Raw genomic sequence first — 26809 nt, 5'->3', positions numbered from 1 at the left:
CCTGCTGTAGCCTCCCCCACCGGGCACTCATTCTCAGCCAGTGCAGTGCCTACCTGTGTAAGATGTGATCCTGCTTTAAGGAGCTCGTGGCCCATATCAGTGGCAGGACGCTTGGGACCAGCTGTGTGTTGGGAGGAGCGGAGGCCGTGTCCAGTCTGCTGGACAGGGAGGGCAGGTGAGCAGGCCTAGGGCCGTGTGGCTGGGTATCCCCCTGTTCGCCTGCAGTGGAGGGAGGGAGCAGGGGGCGGAGGGAAGGAGACCAGCCTGGGAGGGGTCGTTTGGGTTACACAGGACAGCAGAGATGGCACCAAGAGCCTGCTCTCTGGGGCTTGCAACCTGGAGAACAGAGCAAGGACTTCCTGCCGCTGGTTCACTTGGGGTTCTGTCTCCTCAGCCGTGGACACTGTCTCACATAGTAACTGCTGAGAGAAAAAGGACCCAAGGGGCCCAGGGCTCAGCACTCAACCTGGCCTCGCCTCCACAGAGTTTCCCAAGGTTGGATAATGCCTGTGATCATTTCCCAGGACTCTGGCAAGCCTTCCCAGGAGAACCATCTGAAGGGCACTGGCCTTTCCACTTCTCTCTGTCTTCCTGGAGGCCCCACTAGTCCAGCCAAAAAGGCCATTGAGCCCCGGGAGTGGAGTCACAGAGAGGTGAGGGTGTCCCTGGCTCTGCCTATGCTCTGAGCCCAGTGCTCTCTGAAGTACCCTGGGAAGTAGCCAGTCTCTACTCCCACCCTTTGGCCAGCCATAGTTCCATGAGAAGAATCCTAGGTGGTTCACTCTCTACGAGGCTCCTTCCTCCCCAGCAAAGTTGTTGAATATTTATTGCACAGTAAATTGAGTCTTTGTATCTCCACTGCTGCCCATTATGTGCAGTCCACAGTGGGCTCTCTGCACGATCTGACCTCTACGTCTCTCCCACTCTGACCTGATTCATATCATAGTCCTCACCGTGCCCTCCTTTGGCCATACTAACTTCATTGTGCCTGTAGTTCCAACCTCTTTCTTACCTCTAGGCTTGGCCAGTGTAATTTCCTTTTCCCCAGCTCTTCACCTGAGTGATTTCTGCTCATTTCTCAGGTCTTTGCATAAAATACTCTCTTTCAGGGAAAGCTTCCCGGAAATTTGATAGTGAGCTGCAGAACAGACTAGGCTAGAGAGACCAGAGACTGGGAAGTCTGTCCTAGGCTAAGACCTCATGGTCAAAGCCCAAAGTGGGATGTGCATAAGCCAAACTGGAAAAGGAAAGGAAAAGACAGATTCTCGTGACCAGTCCAACAAATTTGGGAGTGAAAAATACAGAGAAGTTGACAATATAAAAATATGCTGTGTCCACAACCTGTGTGAAGCTTACTTTTAGGCGTTTCTGTCCTAGGAAAGAGAGAGGCCCTAACTGATTTGGCAGCAAATTTCTAACTAACACTTTTATGTGGGTCCCATCCTCCCAGGAAAATGGAGAGTCTCTTGCAAGAGAAGTATCTCTTCTCATTGCACATGCATTCCTTTTTACTTCTAGCAGAATTCTGGCTGTCTTCTCAGTTCTGGGCCTCAAATTTATAATGCTTATCTCAAAGAGCTTCTAGTTCTTCAACCATTTTCTGCAGGAGCCAGAGTCGGGGGTGGGGACAAGGAGACAAAGCCGTCTTTTCCCCCTTGATCTTACTGTACCATGAGTCCCAGCAGGAGAGAGATGGCATTTCAGTGTTACCTTACTGCTCTGTTACTGGAGAGAATATAATGAATGGACTGTTTATAAAGATGTGGGCAGGATGGAAGGCATCAGGCAAGGGAATGGTGCAACACCTCCAGGACCTAACTGTGCAGTGCCATCAGCTCAGGAAGCTTGAAAACACAAGAGAGGAAGTGATTATAAGAACCCAACGAGGGCTGTAGATGAAGGAGGGGTTGCTGTGGCCTTCCTGCAGGAAACAACCAGCCACACCACGGCCCACCCATCCCCCACGGGCAAGGAACTAGAATAATAAACACCCTGCCGCTCTTTTCTCCTGCTCTCCTGTTTCCTGCTGGCGTCCACTGTGGCCTCAGGTCGACCAGAACTGAGAAGGCGAGGAAGCTCCATTGGCACAGTTTATACAGCTTGGCCCCAGGGACAGGGCATGGTGGAGGAGAAAGAGGAGCAGAACTGGAGAGACCAACAGAACATCCAGCACGCAAGTATTTCATACACAGGATAAAGCCACACACTAGAAAATGGCGCCAACTGTGGACCTAGCATGAGGAAATGATGTCAAGCTAAGGCAGGGCTTTGAGTAAACGGGAAAGAGAAAGCTGGTCCACAGGGACAGGAGGCTGGCCTCCAGGTCCGGAAAGAAGCAGGAAACCCAGGGCCAGTGGAGACAGAGCAGGAGAGAAACTGCAAATGCCCCTTCAGGTTCCTGGTTCCAGTTCTCTGGAAAGGCCTGGTGACCTGTTTTTGTGAAAGTCCCTTGATTCCACACAAAACATCACCCTTTTACGTAAGACAGCATGAGGAAATTTTCAGTTTGACAACCAAAGAACTTTGGGTATACTTCATTTGAAACAAAAGAACCTTGAGCACACCGAATTTCATTTAATCCCCATAACAACCCTGAAAGGTGGGCACCTTCACCCCCATTTTAAAGATGAGGATATTGAAGGTCCCGGTAAGATTAGATAATCTTCACTGAGGAAGCTGGGACTCACTTACTCTTGGCTTGGCCTGGCTCCAACACTTCAGAATTTTCTAGGACTCCACAAGCTGACAAAGCTGGCTGAAAGCAATTTCCAAAACCAGAAGAGAACCCCACCCTTGACCAGGTCACCCCTGTGGGGAAACGACTTGCTGTCTCAGCTTGCTAGCTAAGGCTCTTTGGGGTCCTGCTGAGGAGCTGGCAGGCATGGCCACCCAGCACAGAAATGTTTGACAGGGTCAAGGAAGGGACCAACTCTGGATTTGTAAAACTACAGCCAAGTTTTGTTTTGTTTTGTTTTGTGTTTTTTCCAAGAACTCCTAGAAGAGCAATGTATTTGCAAAAGCTGGAATTCCTTAGCTAAATACCAAGGACAGAGTTGACTGCACATGGGAACGACCCTCCACCCTGTATCCCCAAATACCCAGTAAGTACCCTAGCCCCAGATGTAGACTGAGTTGTCAGAGGAGGAGGGCCTGCTCACCTCTGGCCACCCCTAGGAGCCCAGGGTGGGGCTCTCGGGCTCCCTGGAGAGCCCATCTCATCCCATCCCCAGGCGCACACCCTGTTAGCTTCCCCACCTCAGAGCAGGAAGGTGAGGTGAGGTAATGTCTCCACTAACCGACAGTGGCCAGGAGATGAAAAGAATCTCAGAAATGCTGTGTTTAATTTAAAGCAGACCGAGCCTGCCTTAGCCAGGCTGCAATTTCACTCAGAATAACCAGTTTGTTTTTCTTGGACATTCCAGGAACTAACTGGCCACCCCCTGTTAAGTCCCAACAGGAATGTTAGGGGCGGGGGCCCTTGCTGGGGGCACATGCTGCCTGCAGTTCTGCCCTTTTCCTGCCTCTGGGACTCCCTCAGTAGTGGGGGGGGGGGGGAAAGGGGTGCATCCTGCTGCAGAGAGGAGCTCTCTCCCTTTCTCCCCCTATAACTTCTTTACCCCCTGCACCTCATGTGGTATCCAGAATTCTGGGGATAAAAGGTTGTCATAAAAATAGCAACATGATCTATCATCTATCAACATGATCTGTTTATTGAGTGCTCTCTAAGCGTTCTGCTAAATACTTTCTAGTTATCGTCTTGTCGAGTCCTTACAACATCCCAGTAAGGTGTGTAGAAATTTCTATTGCGCTTTTTACAGATGGTGAAGCCGAGGCTAAAAGAGGTTATATAACTCGTCCCAAATCCCCCAGCTGGGATTGGAGCCCTCCCCCACAGCTCTGGGTCCAAAGCCCAGGCTCCTCTCGGGCGCCTGTCCAGACCAGTCCCTCCCTGAGGGAGCCTGAGGGGCTCCGGGTGCTTTGCTTCAAGGCAGGTGCGCTTGTTAGCCACACTGGTGTCTCTACAGGGAGTGCTCTGGGGACACGCAGGTGACTGCTAGCGGGAGGCAGCGCTGCGATCACAAGCCCTTCCTTCCAGTAGTTGGCACCTCTCCTTTGCTTTGGGTTGGGCTGGGGGTTTCCAATCCCTGTGAGTCGCTGCTGCTTCTGGGATCTGTGGGACTCCTGGCCTGTGATTATCAAGTCTGGGCTCAAAGCAGGGTGAAGCAGCCCATGTGAAGAGGCAGGCTCCCAGCTCTGGGCTGAGCCTGTGACCTCCGGCAGCCCTTCCCTGCCTCGGCCTCAGCTCCTGCTCTGTGAAATTGTAAATGGAGATGGGGATGGGGAGGGGCACCAGGCTCAGATTCCTCTACCCCTTCGGTCCCTTTCGTGTTCTGATGTTACTTGGCAAAAGGATTTGTGCAGCGAGGCCTTGGCTCCAGGAGACATGAGAGGGAGGTTGCGGGAGGGGGGACACTGGAGAGCGGCTTGGCTTCCGGGGAAGCTTCCAGGACTTGGAAGAGGAGAAAAGAATGGGTGGGGCCTGCAGCAAAACCAGGGACTGGTGGCCCAGATGGGTTTATTCTAGGGCCCTAAGGCCAGTTCCAGAGCCATTTCCCAGAACCTGGCCTTCTCCTCTGGGCCAGGAGACATGGCAGATGGTATGGGCATAAGGCCGCGCCAACCAGACAACAGATTTTAACTTCTAAGAGAAGCGGCCGTGGTCCTGTGAGCTGACTGCCTCCGGGGCTTCTCTCTGCCTGGTGTCCTCTGTTCCCAGGGCTCAAGGTGGCCGAAAACTGAGCTCTCTGGCCTTGCTACTGGGCTGCCTTTGATTTCCCCGGGAGTAGGGCGGACAGGGAGGGTGGTGGGTCCTGAAGCAGGTTAACCTCCCCCCCCCCCCCCCCCCCGCCCCGCAATGGTTCCCCAGGCTGGGCCAGCAAGAGTGGAAAGCTGGTGCAGCTGGTGGGTGGAGAGCCAGGGAGCTGCAGGCCTAGGAAGGGCTGATAAGGGGCCTCTCATGAAGGGGCTGGCTCAGGGGACAATGGGCTTAGTGTGGGTGGCCTGCACTGTTGCTTCGGTCTCTGCTCTCAAGAGAGGTTTCCATGGCACCCAGACACTGACTTGGCTACAAGTGTCAGTTGAGACAGTGTGTGGGAGTCCTTGAGTCCCAGCCTCCCCCACAGGGGGTGGGGGAACCATCCCCTCTGGCCCTGCCAATACCCACTAGCACTGTGCTATGGGAGAGTCTCCAGGGACCTCGCAAGCTCACTCGCCCTCCTCCTCCCCTCCAGGAAAGGGTAGAGCCTTGGGGCTTTTCTGGCTGGACCTCATATGAGGTCCCCACTTAGACCTTCATTCTTCAGGAGTTGTTCATCTAGGGCACGGGGACAGGCAGGGGACATACCCTTTTTGTGCATTTTCCCAAACCTAAGCCAATAAATGAACTCTCCCCTTCCCTGACTCATCTGTAGGAATGGTGTGTTTTAGTGCTAAGTTTGGAAAAATGGGAGCCACTTTATAAATTATCAAGTCATGAGGGCATGCAACTCTTTTGTTTTTGTTTTTTAATGAGCGTTGTGGCTAGTTAACCTAGTTAACCCTTAACACAAGTAAACTAATGGCAAACGTTACCATCCGTGTACCAACAAAATGCTTCTGACCTGGGGGTTCTCGGAAGGCTTTGTAGAAGAGCTGCTGTATGAGCCACGCCTCAGCAGGCAGGGTCAGCACGGGCAAAGGCACAGAGGTAGGAATGTCTAGGGAGTCGTGGGGCTGGGGGCCTAGTACCATGTAATAAGAGATAAGGTTCTGACGGATGACAGGACCCTGGATGAGGCTTACAGATCTAGAGTCTAGTGGTGTAGACCTCTTGAGGTTTTATTGGGGCAGAGGGAGCACTATTTAATTAAAGTGGGGCTTCAGAGGGGCACCTGTAGTGGCTCAGTCGGGTAGGCGTCCGACTCTTGGTTTCGGCTCAGGTCGTGATCTCACGGTTCACGAGATCGAGCCCTGCATCAGGCTCTGTGTATTGACAGCATGGGACCCACTTGGGATTCTCTCTCTCCCTCTTTCTCTCTGCCCCTCCCTTGCTCACACTCTCTCTCTTTCAAAAATAAATGAACTTAAAACATAAAAATGGGGCTTCAGAAAGCCCACCCTGCTAAAGTGCTCCAAACAGCAACAATGATCTCACACTCACAAAATGGCTAATTGTGAAACCTGTTGTTGATCCTGTTTTCCTCAGTAAAACATCAACCCTATATGAAGTCCGTGCCCTGCTGTATCACCCCCAGGGCACTGGGGAATGCTCTGGGTGAAGTGTGGAGGTTGGACTGGGGGTGGGGGAGAAGACCCACTAAGGGGTGGTGGAAGTGGGGGCTGTGGAGGGAAATGGAGGCTGGCAGAAAGACACAGGGGCTGGAGTGGCCCTGGCAAAGGCCCATTTTACAGACGAAGAAACTAAGGCTCAGCTAGGCGATACTAGATCTGGCCTTCCCTTTCTGCAAAACTTACCTTTTTTCCTTTGGAGACACGAAGTGCCAGGTGAACAATTCTCCAGGAGGACAGAAATCCGGCAATGTGGATGTGAAGACGCAGGATCCAGCCAGGGCAGGAGAGAAGGACCCGTGCCAGACATGCCTGATTCCACGCATCATCCCTTCTGTCTACCTTGTGGCGGGTTGGTCCCCCGGGACACAGACTCTGAGGTGATTAGTGAGCAGAAAGTTTATGATGTGTCCTGGGGTGAATGTCCGTGGGGTGTGGCGGTGAAGAGACAAGGGGGAGTGGACAGTGGGAGCAATTGGCCAGCGGCGCAGCCTCAACTGGGCGGTCAGTCGGCCGACCTCACACGGAGCTCTGGAGCTGTGCTGGCCTCGGAGTTGTCCTTAGGTGGGATGAGAAGGGTGGAGCTGGGGAGTAGGCCCTGCAGTCCCAGAGGAGAGTCGCGGCGGCACCACCCACGGTCCAAGTGGGACCAATGTCTCTACCAAAGGCAACTTCCCTCTGAGTTCTAACACTGACAGGGAGAACGTGTCTGAGCCAATTCATTTTTCTCAGCCAGGCTACACGGATCAAAGGCCACTGACCAGCTCAGGGACTGGCTGTGTTTAGGTGAGTCAAGCAACATTCTCAAAGCTAGAATTTCTTCCTCCATGCCTCCCTTCCTTCCTTCCTTCTTCCTTCCTTCTGTCCTTCTCCCTCTCTGTCTCCCCCTTCACCTCCCCCTCCTCCTCCTCCTTTTCTTCTTCTTCTTCTTCTTCTTCTTCTTCTTCTTCTTCTTCTCCCCTTCCCCCTCCCTGTCTCCCTTCCTCTCCCCTTTTTCCCCCTCCCCTTCCTCCTCCCCCTCCTTCTCCTTCTCCTTCTCCTCCTTTTTCTCCTCCTTTTCCTTCTCCTTCTTTTCCTTCTCTTTTTCCTCCTTCCCCTTCTCCTTCCCCTCCTCCTCCTTCTCCTTCTCCTTCTCCTCCTCCTTCTCCTTCTCCTTCTCTTCCCCTCTTCTTCTTTCTTCTCCTTCTTGTTCACATATGTAACTTTTATACCTGGGGCGGGGGGGATCACATTCAAATGGTAAAAAATTATGACATTTATTTGTCCATTTATACAGCTGTGTGTTGTGAGGGAAGAAGGTGAGAGATGGTGATTGCCTGGTACAGAAAAGGACTGTGGGACCAGCGATAATAGACATCTCTGGCCATATGCAAATCCATCGTTACTAACACCCTAAAGAGCTATTTTTACTCTTAGCAACAGGGATAAATCTCACAGATGCAATATTGAAAAAGACACTAGACACAAAAGAGTACATCCTGTATGATTCCATTTATATGAAGTTCAAAAACAGGCAAAACTAATGTATGGTGACCAAAATCTGAATGGTGGTTGCCTCAGAGGAGGATTTTACCTGGGAGGAAGCAGAGGGAGCCTTCGGGGGTGATGGAAATATTCCATGCACTGATCTGAATGGTGCTAACCTGGAGGTTATATATGTAAAAAATCACTAGGCCATAGTCTTTTTTTAAAATATATTTTTAAAGAATATTTATTTATTTTGAGGGAGAGAGAGCACAAGGGAGGGGCAGAGACGGGGGCGGGGGGTAGAGAGAGAATCCCAAACAGGCTCTGCACTGTCAGCTTGGAGACCAATGTGGGGCTCAAACCCACAAACTGCAACATCATGACCTGAGCTGAAATCAAGAGTCAGAAGCTTAATCTACTGAGCCACCAGGCGCCCTAGGCCATACTCTTAAGATGTGTGCTCTTTATCATATATGTTACACTTTTGTTATTCTCTTTGTTTTTAAGGAAGAGAAAAAGCACTTCAGTAGGGGATCTAGGCCAATAAAGGCATTGGCTCTAATGATAGAACTTTATGTTTTTCTAGAAAGCCAGGGGAGCCTTGAAGACACCTGTTAGGCGGTGGGTTTCCCCTTGTCAGCTCTCTAAATTCTGCCTCTGATTCTCCCAGTTCCCAGACCACTAATATCCTGCCCTCATGCTAGGGACTAATTTTAGAAATTATTCTTCAAGAAGAACTTCCTTTTGGCTCAGCATGACTCCTATCTCATGCTTACAGAAGGGGGTCTGGCTGAGCGCACAGCTACTTGGGGTCTTGTGCAGTGCTGGACCTTCTTACTCTTAAAGACTCTGGCCTAACAGTGCATCAGCAACGTTAAGCACAGCCCTCAGTGGCTGTTATATATTTATGTATATATGCAAACACATAGATACATACTCACGTATATTCGTGCATATATATTTTTATTACAAAATATTTTTAGATGGTTTTAACAATTTTGCTTTTAATCAGGTCTTTTTTTTTTTTTTTTTTTTAAGTAATCTGTATACCCAGCATGGGGCTTAAACTCACGACCCCAAGATCAAGAGTTGCATCTCTATCGACTGAGCCAGCCAGACCCCCCTTTGATAATATCGCTTTTCAAAATAAGGATATGAGGAACACATGTTATTTCTTAGCAGTCTCCATGCTTTCCTCAAGAATTATTGCAAATGGCAAATGTTACTTCCAATTCATTTTTCAACTGTAATGAAATTATTATAAATACTAAATTTACCAATTAATGAAGTTGACATAATGGGTCGCTTTGAAGGCATTTAATTAAAAATGTATTCATTTTGATTATGCAGTTTTTCTTTGCATACTTTGCAGTAAATGAATTTCTTCCCTGGAACTCAGACTTTTCCTCTGAGGTTAGTGTTCAGTTCATAATAAACTATTTCTCCCTGGGGAATCACCTTCTGGGCCAAGTGGGTGGGCCTGGCCAGGACGGTGGGGATCCCCAACGGCTCTGCTGTGCAAGACAAGTTGTGGGTTGAGAGTGGTGAGCACAGGACGGTCTCAGAAAAGAGTCACACATTTCCCAAGAGTTGGTGAATGTCATCCCTTCTGGCCTGTGGTGATGGGGAGAAAGTCAAGTTCAGCAGATCTTAGGAATCATGGTGCTCTATTGAGTCTGACCGTAAATACACGTCTGATGAGTCATGATTGCACGTGGCAGATCTTGATGAACTTATGTGAAAAGATGTCTAAGGCAGAGTCAAGTGAAAGAGGAACTTTTAGACAGCACAAAAAGTAATAGCATCCTGCATTGTGTGTGTGGGGGGGGATGTGGGTGTGGGTGTGTGTGTACACACAAGCACAGACAAAATCTGGAGGAGTGTACCAAGGACTAGAAACACTGATTATATACAGAAAGCATAACTATAGGGGAACTCTCACTTTCTAAGTCACCCATATCTGTAATGCTTGAGTTTTTTCAGTGAGCATGTACACCCTCATATAAATCCTCAATTTACGTGATGGGTAAGTCCTGAAGTGTGTCAGCTCATTCAAAATACTTACCTCAAAACTTCAAAATAAAGTGGCTCATAAATAACGAAAGAAAACACTGGTGATAGGTTCCAGTAGTTAGAAAAGTATCATGCCATGAACCTTCTTTTTTGTCATTCATTAAATATCAACAGCTGGGTCACCTGAGTGGCTCAGCCGGTGGGGCGTCTGAATCTCGGTTTCGGCTCAGGTCACGGTCTCATGGTTTGTGGGTTCGAGCCCTACATTGGGCTCAGCGCTGGCAGTAAGGAGCTTGCTTGGGATTCTGTCTCTCTCCCTCTCTCTCTGCCCCTCCTTCTGTCTCTCTCAAAATAAATAACTAAAAACTTAAAAAAATATATTGATTGTGAACAACCCGTATAAATGTATATGAATGGTTATTTGAGAAACAAAGGCCACCTGACAAACACACCAGTGAGAGTCCAGGTGGTGGTTTTGGCCTATAACCATCAAATCTGAGTTTCTCCTTTTCCTCCATTTTAGTGAAATTTGCTTCCAACATGTTTGTCATGGGTAACATTACAGTCTTTGTCCTTTTCAAAATTGTGTCGCTCTGTTGTTTAATAAGGTGAAATGTGATGGAAAGATGAAACTGGAAGCCATTTCTCTAAGGGGCTGGCTACTTTTTGATGAAAAACCTGTGGTCGCTTGTTCGTCCAGGACCCTCCAAGAGTATCAGCTAGTCTCTTCGAGTCATGATCTCCCTACAGGGTGAACCATTGGGGAAATACATGTCACAAAGTGTCATCTCAGACCACCTGCAGGACACAGCCTCCAGGCTAACTGGGAGCCACGCTGGATGGGAGGACACTTTGCATCCTGCTGTGAGCATCACCTGTGAGTTTCTGAACTTGGTGGTCAGGGAGAGGCCCTGAAAAAGAGGGTCAGGCAGTTTATTCCAAAATAAGCTCTGTATATTTTAAAGGAATTGATTTCTTTAGCAGTTTTCTTCTGAAATGTGTAGAAATGAATCCTGAATGAGTCGATTAATCAGAAAAAGTCCTACAAACGAAATTTGCAAAAGAGAGTCTCAGGTTCCAGGTGTCCCAGGTTTTCATTGGTCGATTTGCTTATTCATTCAGTCAGCATTGGCTGCCCCCCCTCAAGGAGGGGTGAGGGGAGGCCAAGGAGCAAGTAGAGGGATATGTAGACAAGCTATAGGTGACTGTAACTAACTCACAGTCTGGTGTGGTATTTCGCAAATTCTGAGGAATGTCTTCTTTTTTGCCATATCTGAGTACCATTTGTGCGATTGTTCACTTAACATTTTTCTTTAGGGGCTCCTGGGTGGCTCAGTTGGTTAAGTGTCCAGTTTAGGCTCAGATCATGATCTCACAGTTCGTGGATTTGAGCCCCGCATCGGGCTCTGTGCTGACAGCTCGGAGCCTGGAGCCTGTTTCAGATTCTATGCCTTCCTCTCTCTCTGCCCCTCCCCCATTTGTGCACATGTGCTCTCTCTCTCTCTCTCTCTCTCTCTCTCAAAAATAAATATTTTAAAATATTTTTTTTTCTTTAGAGCAACTGATTTTTTTCCTTCCATAAATTTGTTTCTAAGAGAGTCTATGTATCTATTATGGACTGAGTGCGTGTGTCCCTCCAAAATTCCTAGGTTGAAACCTGACTCCCAAGTGATGGTATGAGGAGGTGGGGCCTTTGGGAGTTGATCAGGTCATGAGAGTGGACCTCTCATGAATGGGATTAGTGCTCCCATAAAAGGGATTCCCAGGGAGCTCTCTTCTCTCTTTTCACCACAAGAGCATACCATGAGGGGCACCTGGGTGGCTCAGTCTATTAAGTGTCCAAATTTGGCTCAGGTCATGATCTCATGGGTTCGTGGGTTGGAGCCCTGCATCGGGCTCTGTGCTGACAGTGCAGAGCCTGGAGCCTGCTTCGGATTCTGTGTCTCCCTTTCTCTGCCCCTCCCCTGCTAATGCTCTCTCTCTCTCTCTCTCTCTCTCTCTCAAAAATACATAAACATTAAAAAAAAAAAAAAAAAGAGCGTACAATGAGAAGTGGGCAGTCTGCACCCAGGAAGTGGTTTCTCACCACAGTCTGGCCATGCCGGCACCTTGACCTCAGACTTCTAGCCTCCAGAACTGTGAGAGATAAATTTATGTTGTTAATAAGCCATCCAGTTTACAATGTTTTGTTATAACAGCCTCAAACTAAGACGGTATCGCTGTGAAATTATAGATTGTGATAGTCATGATTTTTTTCAAATACACATTAAAATAAACTATTAAAATGTTTTAAAGGCCCATCCACCTGTCACCTCAAGGCATCTCATATACCAGCAGGGCTGTATCCTTGGGCATGAGATCAGTGCAGTCCCATTGGCCCTGTGGGCTTCATGCTCTGTGTACATTGTCTTGAAGTTTGTTTTTTTCTTTTTAAGTTTATTTTCATTTAGTTTTGTTTTTTGTTTTTTAAATTTTTAAATTAAGTTTATTTATCTATTTTGAGAGACACAGAGACAGCACAAGCAGGAGAGGGGCAGAGAGAGGGAGAGACAGAATCCCAAGCAGACTGCACCATCAGCGCAGAGCCCCATGTGGGACTCGAACTCACGAACTGTGAGATCATGATCCAGGCCGAGATCAAGAGTCAGACTCTTTACCCACTGCACCACCCAGGCGTCCCTGTTTTGTTTTGTTTTTTTAATGTTTTCATTTATTTTGGAAAGAGAGAGCACGTGTGAGCTGGGGAGGGGCAGAGAGAGAGTGAGAGAGAAAATCCCAAGCAGGCTCTGCCCTGTCAGCACGAAGCGTGAGGCAGGGCTTGAATTCACAAAACATGAGATCATGACCTGAGCCAAAATCAACAGTCGGGAGCTTAACTGACTGAGTCACCCAGGTGCCCCTGTTGTTGTTATTTTTCAATTCCACAGATAAATGAGATCATACGGTATTTGTCTTTCTCTGACTTATTTATCTTAGCATAATGGCCTCCAGACCCATCCATGTTGTCACAAATGGCAAGAATTCTTTCTTTTTTATAGCTGGATGATATTCTATTGTGTATATATATACACCACACGTTCTTGATCCTTTCATCCATTGATGAATACTTAGCTTCTTTCCATATTTTGGCTATTGTAAATAATGCTGTAATGAACGTAGCGGTGCATGAGGTTTTTAACCAATTTATCTTCGAGTCTGTATTATGTAAGTAAAGGCCAATAAGACAATGAAGCATGTGCTGGTAGCCAGGGGCCTCAGTCCATGCACTATCCTATCTTCTGCCATCTCTTTGGGATGTGGCCTTAGCTGCCCAGTCCCCTCACTCCTAGTGTCCTAGTCTCTCCCAGTTTCCCCTCCCTGCCCGTGTCTAGCAGGCACCGCCATTCCCTGCCCTGGCTGGAGGGGTCTGGGCATGTGGGCCCTGCTGTCTCTCGTGATAAGGCATGATGGCAGCTGTCTCTGTGCTGGGCTGGCAATGTGGCCCATTCAGCAGAGACAAACCTCTTGCCCTGCCCTGCTCCAGGTACCTAGAGCATCTCAGTGTGCAGCTTGCAATCCCCTCAGGAGGCAGAGATGCCCGACTCACCATGCCAGTCCAGCAGCCAATGATGTGTCAGCGCTGAGTTGTGGAGGGCAAAGGGTGGCCTGGTGCTTTTGAGGGTCTGCCATCGCATCCCCTTGCCTGAGGGAGCACAACACTAAATAGAAACAAAAAAACAATACCATGACAGGTCAAGAGAGAGATTTCGGAAGAAAGGAAAAAGCTTTATATTTTCATACATTTAATGGCAGCTTTTCTTTTTTTTTACCTTTTAAATTTTTATTTATTTTTGACAGAGAGAGAGAGTGCGTGAGCTGAGGAGGGGCAGAGAGAGAGAGAGAGACAGAGTATCTGAAGCGGGCTCTGCGCTGAGAGATGAGGGCCTCGTGTGGGGTTCAAATTCACTAACCATGAGATCATAACCTGAGCCAAAACCAAGAGTCAGATGATTAACTGAATGAACCACACAAGGGCCCCAATTTTTCTTCTTTTTTGAACAAGGGGCCTTGTCTTTTTGTTTTGTAGTGAGCACACAAATTATGTAGCCGACCCTGACCCAAAGCAGCACCTGAGAAGTGTCACTGGGACCAGGCAGGTACAGTTTCTAGGAGGCACTGGAAGATGTCACCTGGTGGCCCAGTGCTCCATACGTCTGCTGCATTGGGCCTGGGAGTCAGATGGAATTTAGATCTGTGGGGCTGGGGAGAGGCACACCTTGAGGAAAGGAGCTGAGGTGGGAACTTAGGGTCTGCTCAGGGACTGCAAAGGCATGGAGCACGGGTGGGAGACCAGGAACACTGCGAGATGGCCCAGGAAGTGGGCAAGTTGAGGGCAACTGACACAGAAACTGATCATGGTCTGCGGCCCACAGGAAGACTGATTGTTCCTGACTAGGGAAACAACAGCTGTGAGGGACAGTGGTGGTGGTGTGGTGAGAGGTCTAGGAAAGGGGTTAGGTTGGGCCTCTTGTGGTGATCATACAAGTAACAAGAGACACTTTCCTTTATGAACCTTACGAGACCAGGGACTGTTTGACTACAAGATGTAATTCTAGGAGGAAAGAGTCAGACTAAAGGCAGGGAAGGCTTTGGGAAGAGGCCTGAGCAGGACAGAGACCAGACATGTGTTATCCAGGACAAGAAAGAAGGATCCATGGTAGTCATCTCCAAACTATTTGGATTATATACCCATGAGATATTTTTGAGCACACACCCTAATATTTGTACCTTTATTTACGCATAAATCATGTACTTACACAATTCTATTATGGCTGTTCTAGAACAAAAGCAAAACCAGAACTTTTAAAAGCATAACTAAAAATGAGGATAAAAGAAAGTTGTAATAACTTCTTCCTACCCTCCCAGTGGGCTGCCATCTTGTGATGTTAGAGATCTGGAACCTAATCTTATGCCAGACAGGGGCCGAGCTTCTGGGCAGTTTGTGCTTTCTATGTGTGTGGAGGCAGCTGTGGGGCAAGTTGGGAATGAGGGTAGCAAATGCTGACTTGTGTGTCAGGGGAGTATATGGGAGGGGAGCCTCAGGGGATCCTCACAACACCCCATGGGCAGGAGCTGTTACTTCTAGGTTATTATGAGAATGCTGAGAAGTCCTGTAACTCATCTGAGGTCACAGCTTGTGCCAGGATTTGGACCCACGTTTGGCTGACTCCAGAGCCTATATCTGTCCCACTGGGCCACACTGCCTCTCTAGTTAACTTTGGGTCTGGCCTGCTTTTCTGGAGGAGCAAGCTGTTGGGGTTGAGCTCTATTGTCAGAGCAGGGCGAGTCATCCCAGAATGGGGCACTGGGGCAGACTCTGTCAGCACCCTGTCCACAAGGGCCAAGGGCATCTGCCTGCAGTGTGACCTCCACCTCAGGGTTTCATCCTTGGGTGTACTGGAAGCTGAAGGGAGAACAAATTCTCCCCTCAGGTCGGACTACTCTGAGATGTGTTCTCCACCTTCTCCCAGAGGTGCCGCACCTGAGCCTCAGGTACTCTTAGAGGTGACCTACTTATCAAGATATTCTGCTTTGGCTTTCTTCCCTTCCCTTTTCTATCCTTTCTCTGTTTCACTCCCCACTCCTGGGATCACTTCTTGAATAAAGTGCCTGCCCACAGATCCTTGTCTCTGGGGAACCCAGTCTAAGCAGGCCCACTGGGGAGAGGAATCTTGTCTCAGGCCATGTTACTCTGTGGCCCTCACATCCTGCTCCCTCTGCCTAGGCCTTGGCACACATGGCATTCTTTACTATAAGCCAAGAGTTCTCCACAGGGCACCTCAGGCAACTGTTAGCAATCATTTAGAGTTGACAAGTTGGTTGAAATCTATTTTACTTCAATTTTAGAAAGTTTGCTCAGGTTGCTTTATGGAGAACAGATGTCAAGGATGAGGGCAGAGGCAGAGAGACCAGTTAGGGGGCTACTGGAATAATCCAGGTGAGAGATGATAGTGGCTTGGTCCATATTAGCAGCAGTGGTAAGAAACACAGGGTTCTGGATGTATTTTGGGTTTTTTGTTTTTGTTTTTACTTTTTTAAAAAGTGTTTTATTAATTTATTTTTGAGATTGAGAGAGAGAGAGAGAGAGGAGCGTGTGCACAAGCAGAGGAGGGGCAGAGAGAGAGAGGGGAAAACACAGAATCCGAGGCAGGCTCCAGGCTCCAAGCTGTCAGCACAGTGGCTGACATGGGGCATGAACCCACGAACCGTGAGATCATGACCTGAGCTGAAGTTGGTCGCTCAACCGACTGAGCCACCCTGGATGTATTTTGAATGTAAGCCAACATGATCTATCAACTGATTGTATACAGGACATTAGAGGAAGGAAGGAATCAAAGATGACACCCAGGTTATTTTGCCTGAACAGTTGAAGAAGTTGTCCTTTTCTGAGATGACGATCAGGAGGAACACAACGAAGGGATAGAAGTTGTTAAGTTTAGGATGCCCATTAGACATCCAGGTAGAAAGGTCATATTGTAAGTTAAAGATAGAAATTTGGAGTTCAGGTTCAAGATCTGGGCTGAAGATCTAACTTTGGGAGTCATTCAGTCCTAGAGACTGGGTGAGGTCAGTGAAGAGTGATAGAAGAAAGGTGCAAAGCCTGAACCTTGGGAAACTCCCAATGATCAATGTCAGAGGGATGTGAGAAGAGGAGGCCAGTGAGGTAGGAGGAGATCCAAGGGGAGTGCATATCCAAACCAGGAATGTGTCAGGAAGACAGAGTGTTCTGCTCCATCAAAGATGCTACTGATGAGTTTAGTAAGATGAGGTTTGAGACTTGCCCATTAGATTTGGCAACCAGAGGACCTCAGGAGTCTTGACACAAGCTATTTCAGTGGAGAGAGGTCACAGAAGTCAATGGGAGGGAGTTGCAGTGAGAAAGAGAAGAAAGGAATTGTGACAGTAGCTGGACAGCTCTTAATGAGTTCTAAGGGGCAGCAGAGAAGTGGAGTGAGGTCAGAAGCTGGATGAGAGATAAAGGAAGAGACATTTGTTGTTTGCTTCTCCATCTTGTTATTGGTTAGGCCTTACAGGTCAGCCATGGATGAAGTTCTCTCAGGCAAATGCAATGGAGGGAGTTGGGGTGTATGCAACTGTAAACTATAACAGTGTAAACTGTAAAATATAAGCTGGGAAAGGATGGAAATGAGGTGCTTCAGGGGCTAATTATTAGTGAAAACATGGTTGGAGCAGAGATTGCATATCTCAATTGGAAGAAGAATTATTGGAGTCTGTGTAAGAGAAGGAGTGAGCTGGAGAAACAGGGCATAGTGGCTGCAGCATGGGTTACTAGAAACTGAGACACTGGAGGGCTCTCTAGTCAGTGGTAGTAATGGGTTCCAGGGTATGTCTGTGGAAGTGAGTGGTTGAGGTGGAGGTGACAAGGTCACTGGTTTCCATGTGTAGGTCATAGAATTGGAGGCTGGGTGCTACACACTACATGTTTGTGTCCCCTCCAAATCCGTATGTTGAATCCTACTCCCTGATGTGATAGTGTTTGGAAGTGGGGCCTTTGGGAGGCGATCAGATGACAGTGAGGCACCCATGAATGGGATCAGTGCCCTTATGAAAGAAACTCCAGAGAGACTCTTGCCCTCTCTGCCATGCAAGGACACGGTGAGAAGAAAGCAGTGTATGAACCAGGAAGTAGGTCATTACTAGACACCCAGTCTGCCTTGATCTTGGACCTCCCAGCCTCTAGAACTGTGAGAAATAAATTTCTGTTGTTTATAAACTGCCCAGTCTCTGGTAATCTGTTATAGCAATCCAAGTGGACTGACACTGGGACTTGGGGAGGATCTTCTACGTGGATATTGAAATCACCGTGAGATAAAGCTGGAGATAAAACAGTGCTGGAGAGCGAGAGCGTGAATCAAAGTCCTTAAAAGGAACAAAAGGAAGTGCCCAAGGGTCAGCAGGTGCAACAAGGAGGGCATCCATGGATAGTTTGAGGAGATTCCAAGGGAGAGTAAGCCAGCCGACAGGTGTTTTAGGAGGGAAGGAGGGAGAATGGTTTGGAAGCAGCAATGCAGAGCAAATGCGATCCTGACCCTCCCCAGGGCCTGAGTATGAGCTAGGAAGAAGGCAGCCTCGCTTCAGAGGCTGCAGGGGAAGTAACCCCTCTAATTTAGCTTCCCATGTCATTGTCACTTCACCTAAGAGGTTCAAGATACAATACTTTCTGAACCCACATGTGATGCTGACCTTGGAAATTTTACCCCAAACCACAATTACCCATCCACAAAATATTGGGCCAGTCTTTCTCCTCCATTTACCCAGTAGGTATATATTTGTCATCTCCAGAGCTTGTGTTTTAAACTGACCTTTAAAGTCCTTGTTTACAAAAACATGCAATTCTTTTCGTTGTGAGGTCATATCCCTAGGGAGACTTACTAACTCTGTGTTTAAATTTCTTTGCCTATTTTTTCCACCAGTGTCATCAGGTGACCTTTATAAACATACAAGTTAGCACTGATTGAGGTCAATTCAGGCTAAGGCATCTTCCCCAGACAGCTGCCATTACTTAAGAAGAGGAAGGAAGGAAGGAAAGAAGAAGGGAGGGAGGGTGGAAGGAAGGAAAGGAAGGAAGGAAGAAAAGGAGAAGAAAGAAAGAAAGAAAGAAAGAAAGAAAGAAAGAAAGAAAGAAAGAAAGGAAGGAAGGAAGAGTGGGAGGGAGGGACAAAGGAAGGGATGGGGAGGAAAGAAGGAAACAAGCATGCAAATGAGAAGGCTAAGAATTCCAGTATAAGAATACTTGGAATTAATCTTTTATGAAGGATAATTTTCCTGCCCCCCTCCCTGCACCTTGTATTCCACCATCTCTGGTGCTCATCTTTATAGCCCCAGCATCTGGAACAGTGCCAGTCATCACTGGTGGAATGAATGTGCTGGTGGCTGTTGTTGCTGACCCCCAGCAAAGATTCCTCCGGCCCTTAGGACTTTGGGCATCTGGTCCTCAGAGAAACATCAGCCCCCATATCCAGCCCATGCTCTGTCTCTGCTCAGCTACAGAACTCTACCTTGCTTCTTTTCTCCTGCAACCTGTGTGTTCAGAAACTCCTTGGCAATTATGAAGTGCAACTCTATTGCTGATCTATTACATAACTTAATCTAGTGCCAACCACACCCTGGCACTGGACCCTGCTGGGCAAGGGGCCAGACTGGGAGGGGTTTTCCCTGCCAGGGCTCAAGTCTGGTTAAGAGGTGAGATATTCACTGCCGGATGCACAAACTCCAAAAGCGATTTTTCAGCTGCATTTAGGACTGCGGGTAGTTTCTGCCTCCGGTGGTGGAGGTTGGAGGCCATCTGAACTGGGAATGATAAGAAGCAGGAGATGTAATAACAAGGTGTAAATAAAACAGAGATGAGGGCAGTGAGGGGAGCTGGGTCTGGCCAGGAGTATGTGTTGTCAGAAGCCTCTCCAAGCCTCTTTCCCACCCCTAAGCCCACCTCCCTCCAGCAAGCCATTGTCTGGACTAGACTTGGATTTGAGAGTTCTACCGGTGTACATTTTGATAATACATGATGAGTGTTTAGACCACAGCATATGGAGGTGGTTGTTGTTGAGGAAATGGGTGGTTGATTTTTCAGCTTCCTGTGGGGTCAGGGAGCTTTATTTGGTTCCTCCAAGCACAGTCTCAGCCATGGTGGCTCACGGCTATGGTTGGAGATAAACCCTCACAAACCATCCCTCTGGCTTTTGAGTGTATGACAGAATCCTCATAAATGACTCAATCCTTATGAGCTCCAGTGAAATGAAAAGGAAAAACTCCCAGGGCGAGACTCTGCAAGCACCTTTGAGGAGGTCCTAGATGAGACATCAGTCAGTGACAGCGTGGAGAGGTAAATGTTCTTCTGCCTTTGTGCTCCCTTTCCTGGGGCCTGGGAACTATGGAGACCTTTGCAATGCAGCTCAAGGCTAGGAAAGAGACAAGCATAATGTTAGCACAAAAAAGACAAAGCAGAATTGCTAGTAGGAGGTTTACCCTTCGTAGGTCGAACATTCCATGCTGTAGATGCGCCCCCCTGAACCTGATCGTTCACTCTCTCCACTAATCCTCATCTTATTGGTTCCTTAGAATAGCACTTCTCTACTTCCTAGAGCTTGCTGGAACAGATCCTAGGTCCCCACCTCCAGACACTGTTTCAGTAGCTCTGGGTAGGGGTGGGGGCAAAATCATCATTTCTGACAAACTCCCAGATGATGCATATGATGGGGTTCAGGACATGCTACCCTGAATATGGCCCCCTGGCACCCTGAACATCTTAAGGTGAAGGAGTTTGAGAAAATGACAGATGAATGGCTGAATGGTCATTTTGCTGAGAACATATCTGCCAAGAGGATTATTAGAAAACAATATTTGTGTTTGATCCAGATCCGAAGACCTGAGGTTGGACATGCATGTCAATTTCCTTATTTGTAAAATATGGAAAAGACCACTCCCTTGGGGATTGTTGTGAGGATTACAGTCACAGCTAGTAAGTGTAGCACTGGAGTCAAAATCTGGTTTCACATAACTGGACTCACATAACGGCACACTTACTAGTAACAGTAATAACACTGCTTCCAGTGGAATGAGCGCTTACTGGGTCCAGGCATTGTGCTAACTGCTCTAAAGACAATGTTCCATTTAAACCTCCAACACTCCAGAAGGAAGATACTATTATTCTTATGGTACCCATGAGGAAAGTCGAGCTAAGAGATGAAGTAACCTGCCCAAGCTCGCAGAGCCGGGGTTGAACCCAGGCCTCCTCTCAGCAAGGCTGCTACCACCTCATAAATCATGGGCCTCCTCCCATCAGTGCCTCTTAGGAAACCATCAGATTGGCTGCGGCCCCAATATGGCTGGGAGCAAGGAGGCTTGGGGCATCTGCTACCACAGCCCTGTGTGGGCTTAAGCAAGTCACTTCCCCTCTCTGCACTTGTTTCTTTTTTCTTTTCTTTTCTTTTCTTTTCTTTTCTTTTCTTTTCTTTTCTTTTCTTTTCTTTTCTTTCTCTCTCTTTCTTTCTTCCTTTCTTTCTCTCTTTCTTTCTTTTAATATAATTCATTGTCAAATTGGCTAACATACAGTGTGTAAAATGTGCTCTTGGTTTTGGGGGTAGATTCCCGTGATTCGTCACTTACATACAATACCCAGTGCTCATCCCAACAAGTGCCCTCCTCAGTGCCCATCACCCAATTTACTCTCTCCCCCAAATCCCCATCAACCCTCAGTTTGTTCTCTGTATTTAAGAGTCTCTTATGGTTTGCCTCCCTCCCTCTCTGTTTGTAACTATTTTTTTCCCCTTCCTTTCCTCCATGGTCTTCTGTTAAGTTTCTCATATGAGTGAAAAGATAACTGTGAAGTGGTGACTAAGGCCCTTCCAGGGCTAACATATCAGAACTCTACTACTTTTCTATTAGGGCTTTGGCACCCAGTAAGGTTCCAGAAGTTTCTCACACTGCCAGCGTTCCAGCAATAAGCCAGATCCCAGGAGACTACTTAGACTCCTATAATCCTCTCAGGCTTAGAAAGGAAGGGACCCTACAGAATATCAACAGGGACGGCAGGGCCTCAAAAATAGGAAGGACCAGGTAAGCTGCTGGCTCAAACTAGGCAGGTACACAAGTCCCACCATGTCTTTTCCCTGGCTTTTGAAGAAGGAAAGATGAGCACAGTTAGTGCTCTAGATGAAAATATTTTAAAACCATTTCTTTATACACGAGATAATTTAAGACTGGGTCCAGATGTCTTGTACATGCAACACAAATGTCTTAAAAGGCAGAACAGGTACATATATTTTATCAAGAACACTCACCATCTATATTCTACCATTAATACTTTATTATACTTTACTATGTGTCTATCCATATAGCCATTCATTTATCCATCTTATTTTTTATACATTTCAAAGTAAGTTTACAGACATCTGTATACTTCCCCTTAAATGTTCAAGCATGCATATTGTTAACTACAGTTCAATATTTAATACATTTACTTTGATGTAGAATTTACATATAATGAAATGCATAAATCTCAAGCATACGATAACTGATATTTGGCAAATGCATTAAATTGTGTAATGTAACCCTCCCCATCAAGATACAGAACATTACTCTCACCTCAAAAAGTTCCCACTTGCTCCTTCTCATCATAGATTGGTTTTTTTCCCCCATCAAAGGGTAGTTTTGCCCAGAACAGGCTTTTTATTTTTTATTTATTTATTTTTCCAATTTTTAAAAATAAAGTTAATTAATTAATTAATTAATTAAAATAATTTATTGTCAAGTTAGCTAACATACAGTGTATACAGTGTAGTCTTGGCTTCGGGAGTAGATTCGCATGATTCATCCCTTACACACAACACCCAGTGCTCATCCCAACAAGTGCCCTTCTAATGCCTATCTCCCATTTTCCCTGTCCCTCCCAACCCTCAACCCCCATCAACCCTCAATTTGTTCTGTGTATTTAAGAGTCTGTTATGGTTTGCCTCCCTTTCTGGTTGTAACTTATTTCCCCTTCTCTTCCCCCATGGTCTTCTGTTAAGTTTCTCAAATTCCACATATGAGTGAAAACATATGATATCTGTCTTTCTCTGACTGACTTATCTCACTTAGCATAATACCCTCCAGTTCCATCCACATTGTTGCAAATGGCAAGATTTCATTCTTTTTCATCACTGAGTAGTATTCCATTATATATACATTACTACATCTTCTTTATCCATTCATCAGTTGATGGACATTTGGGCTCTTTCCATAATTTGGCTATTGTTGATAGAGCTGCTATAAATTTTGGGGTACATGTGCCCTATGAATCAGCATTCCTATATCCTTTGGATACATTCCTGGTAGTGCTATTGCTGGGTCATAGGGTAATTCTATTTTTAATTTTTTTAGGAACCTCCACACTATTTTCCAGAGTGGCTGCACCAGTTTGCATTCCCACCAGCAGTGCAAGAGGGTTCTCGTTTCTCCATATCCTCGCCAACATCTGTTGTTTCCTGAGTTGTTCATTTTAGCCACTCTGACAGATGTGAGGTGGTAGGTATCTCCTTGTGGTTTTGATTTGTATTTCCCTGGTAATAAGTGCAGAACAGGCTTTTTATATTAGCTCTTTTGAGGTATAATTTATAGGCAATAAAACTCACCAATTTAAAGTATACAATTGGGTGAATTTTGACAAATGTATACAGTTGTGTGACCACCACCACAATCATGATAAAACATATTTCTATCACCCCAAAATGTTCTTTATGCTTCTTTGGAACCAATCACCATTCCCCTACTTTTGGCCCCTGGAAAGCACAGATCTGCTTTCTCACATTATAGTTTTGCCTTCTCTAGAATGTCACATAAATATTATCATACAGTATGTAGCCTTTGCATTTAGTTTCTTACACTTAGCATCACACACTTTCAGATGTGTATGTTTCAGTCGTTCATTCTTTTTTTCTTTTATTGCTGAGTAGCATTCCATTGTATTGGTATACCACAATCTGCTTATCCACTCACCTACTGATGGACATTTGGGTTGTTTCCAGTTTCTAGAACTGAAATCCCAAATGCAACATAGGGGTGGCATGGAGTAAGATTTGGAGACTTGAAGGAAGCACTAATCTCTGTATTAATCCTTATCTTTTTTGGGGGGAAGACATATATCTACACCACAGATCAGCAAATGTATTCAATAAAGGGCCAATTGCAAATATTTTAGGCTTTGCCATTGTAGCTATAGACAATATGTAAGCAAAAAAATGTGGCTGTGTTCCAATAAAGCTTCACTTAGGGATGCTGGAATTTGAATTGTAGAAGTTCCATGTGTCACAAAATATTTTTCTTCTTTTGATTTTTTTTCATCTACTTAAAAACATAAAAATTATTCTTAGCCTGCAGGAGGTACACAGGTGGATGGTGGGTTGGATTTGGCACACAGGCCACAGTTTGCGAACTTCTGATCTGAATTTATTCAAAATACTTTAGAAAATTATGTTTAAGTATGTCTTAAAAATTTAATGGTAACCACCAAAAAAGTAGAAATAAAATGTATAATTTCTAACCCACAATACGAAAAACAATGGAGGGGCGCCTGGGTGGTTCAGTCAGTTAAACGTCCTATTTGTGGTTTCAGCTCAGGTCATGATCTCATGGTTTGTGGGTTCGAGTCCCATTTTGGTCTCCATGCTGATGGTGCAGAACCTGCTCGGGATTCCCTCTCTCTCTCCTTCTCTCTCTGCCCCTCCCCTCCTCTCTCTCTCTCTCTCTCAAAATGAATAATAAAAAATTATTTAAAAATACAAATACAAATAAGGAAAAACAATAGAATACAGAAAAACTGATCAACTGAAGAAAAGATGGAAACAAAAAAGAGAAGAAAGTATGATAGAGAACATAAAAACAGCAGGACAAGGATAAGTCTGGTTTTATAAGTAATCAGAGTACCCACGAATAGGTTAAATTAGGCCATTATAAGACCTATATTTTCAGTTTAAGTTAATAAAAAGAAAAAAATTATGTTATATCATATTTCCAAAAAGTATATCTAAAGAAAATTATGCAGAAAGTTTGAAAACAAAGGTAGAGGGAAATAGACACCTCCTAAATAGGTATCACATGTTACATAATAGCTATAAAATCCAAAACAATAATTTAAAAAACATCACACCCATTAGGATGGCAACTATAAACAAAACACACAAAGTAGAAACCAGCAAGTGTCAGCAAGGATGGGGAGAAATTGGAGCTCATGTGCACTGTTAGTGGGAATGGAAAATGGTGTAGCCACTATGGAAAATAGGATGATGCTTTCTCAAAAAACTAAAAACAGAATTACCATATGATCTGGCAATTCCACCTCTAGGTACAAACCCCAAAGAATTGAAAGCAGGGACTCAAGGAGATACTTGTACACCCATGTTCATAGCAGCATTATTCACGGCAATAGGAAATAGCTCAAAGGAAAGCAGCTCAAATGCCTATCAGCAGATGATAAGATAAACAGCACAAGGTAGTCTGTACACACAGCGGAACATGATTAAACCTTGAAAAGGAAGGAAATTCTGTCACCTGCAACAACACAGATGAAACTTGAGGACATTATGTGGGTGAAATAAACCAGTCACAAAAGGATGAATATTGTATGATTCCACTTACATGAGGATCGTAGAATAACCGGGTTCACAGAGACAGAAAGTTGAGGGGCAATTGCTGGGGCGGGCAGGGAGGAAAGAGGAATGGCGAGTTGTTACTTAATGTGTAGAGTTTCAGTTTTACAGAGAAGAGCTCTGTGGGCGGAAGGCAGTGATGGTTGCACCACAGTGTGATGTACTTAAGGCCATAGAACTGTACACTTAAAAATGGCTAAAGTGGCAAACTTTATGTTATGTGCATTTTACCAAAATTAAAAAAAAATAAAATAGAAAGCATTACAGTAAACATGGATTAGTTCATATTGATAAAAGCTACAGTCCACTAAAAAGATATACAGTCGTTTGCTTCAGTGCAAGGCACAATAGAGTTCTGAAATGTACCTAATATGTATAAATAACACATTGTCCCCGGTGGAGCAAGGACTCATTTCTTCCAGGCACCCATGGCCCTTTTACAAATTAGTCATGTATCTGACCACAAAGGGAATCCCAGTAAATTCCAAAAAGCACACAAATCTGATTATTTTGTCACTCTGCAATAAAATTAGAAATTAAGATGCAAAACAAAACACAAGAAGTAGCAAAATAAAAATCTTCTCACTGGAAAATGTAAAGCCTCTTTTAAAGTAACTCCTGTGTTAAAAAGGAAATTATAAAGTTGAAATAAGCCAAAATGAGACTTTGTTTTATTTTTTTAATTTTTTTTATTTTTTAATTAAAAAAAATTTTTTTTAAATGTTTGTTTATTTTTGAGCCAGAGACAGAGCATGAGCAGAGAAGGGGTAGAGAGAGACGGGGAGACACAGAATCTGAAGCAGGCTCCAGGCTCTGAGCTGTTAGCACATAGCCCGACGCGGGGCTCGAACTCAGGAGCCGCGAGATCATGACCTGAACGGAAGTCAGACACTTAACCGACTGAGCCGCCCAGGCTTCCTGGGACTTTGTTTTCAGGGACTACTGGGACCTGATCCAAGTGGAGTCAGGGGAAATTTATTAGAAACAAGAAGAATTCAGAATAAATGAAGGAAACATTAAAATCAAGAAGCTAGAATGAAAGATCAACAAAATAAATCCAAAGATATTAAATGGATGGAGTATAAAAGTTAGCAGAATTTAATGAGGTGGAATACTCACATACAAAAATAACCTTGATTAATAAAACACCATCTTGATCTTTGAAAGGACCATTACTATAGACAAACCTAATTACATGTTATAAATAAGATATATGAATAAAAATTTAAAGAATAATTAACATTTGAAATGAAAAAGGAAGGGTGCCTGGGTGGCTCAGTCGATTGAGTGTCTGACTCTTTGATTTCGGCTCAGGTCATGATCTCACAGTTGTGAGATCGAGCCCCATGTCAGGCTCAGTGCTGAGTGTGAAGCCTGCTTGGAATTCTGTCTCTCTCTCTCTCTCTCTTTCTGCCCCTCCCCCACTCACACAGGCTCACAGTCTCTCTTTCTCTCTCTTTCTCAAAATAAATAAATAAACATCAAAAAAATGAAGCAGGAAACACACCTATTGAGATTTTAAAGCATTCAAAAATTACTAAAAAGAAATTAATGTTAATAAAAAATTTTTTTTAATCTAGGTTAAAATGCAGAATTTTCTAGGAAGATGCAAATTACCAAAATTTGTCTAAGAGGAGACAGAAAACCTGAATGGCCAATAAACACGGAAGAAATTCAAACTGTTGTCAAAGTTCTTTCCCTTTAACAAAAAACCAAAACCAGGCTCAGATGGTTTTGTTGGTGAATTACGTCTGACTTTCAAGGATCTGATTGTGGGCATGGTACATAAATCCTTCCAGAGTGTAGGAAACCTAAGT

General features: G+C 45.6%; 2 long non-coding RNA genes across 3 annotated transcripts; one reads left to right on the top strand and one right to left on the bottom strand.

Annotated features, from left to right (window-relative positions):
• The first annotated feature begins 475 nt into the window (after window positions 1-475).
• LOC116737988 lies at window positions 476-10585 on the top strand. The gene is made up of 4 exons (XR_004343429.1): window positions 476-3101; window positions 6530-6707; window positions 7060-7113; window positions 10508-10585. It is a non-coding gene; the product is annotated as an uncharacterized LOC116737988 (long non-coding RNA).
• On the bottom strand, window positions 8848-25156 carry LOC116737987. Of its 2 annotated transcripts, none has more exons than XR_004343428.1 (4): window positions 24982-25156; window positions 19643-19766; window positions 13394-13505; window positions 8848-9408 (listed from the first exon to the last, which is right to left on the bottom strand). It is a non-coding gene; the product is annotated as an uncharacterized LOC116737987 (long non-coding RNA). The 2 variants fall into 2 exon arrangements; XR_004343427.1 differs by lacking the exon at window positions 8848-9408 and adding an exon at window positions 10647-10849 and having other exon boundaries at window positions 24982-25155.
• Window positions 25157-26809: the final 1653 nt, after the last annotated feature.

This window comes from Lynx canadensis, chromosome A3 (assembly GCF_007474595.2).
Source record: "Lynx canadensis isolate LIC74 chromosome A3, mLynCan4.pri.v2, whole genome shotgun sequence".
NCBI classification, from domain to species: domain Eukaryota; kingdom Metazoa; phylum Chordata; class Mammalia; order Carnivora; family Felidae; genus Lynx; species Lynx canadensis.
This window is presented reverse-complemented; position numbering and strand designations above follow the sequence as displayed.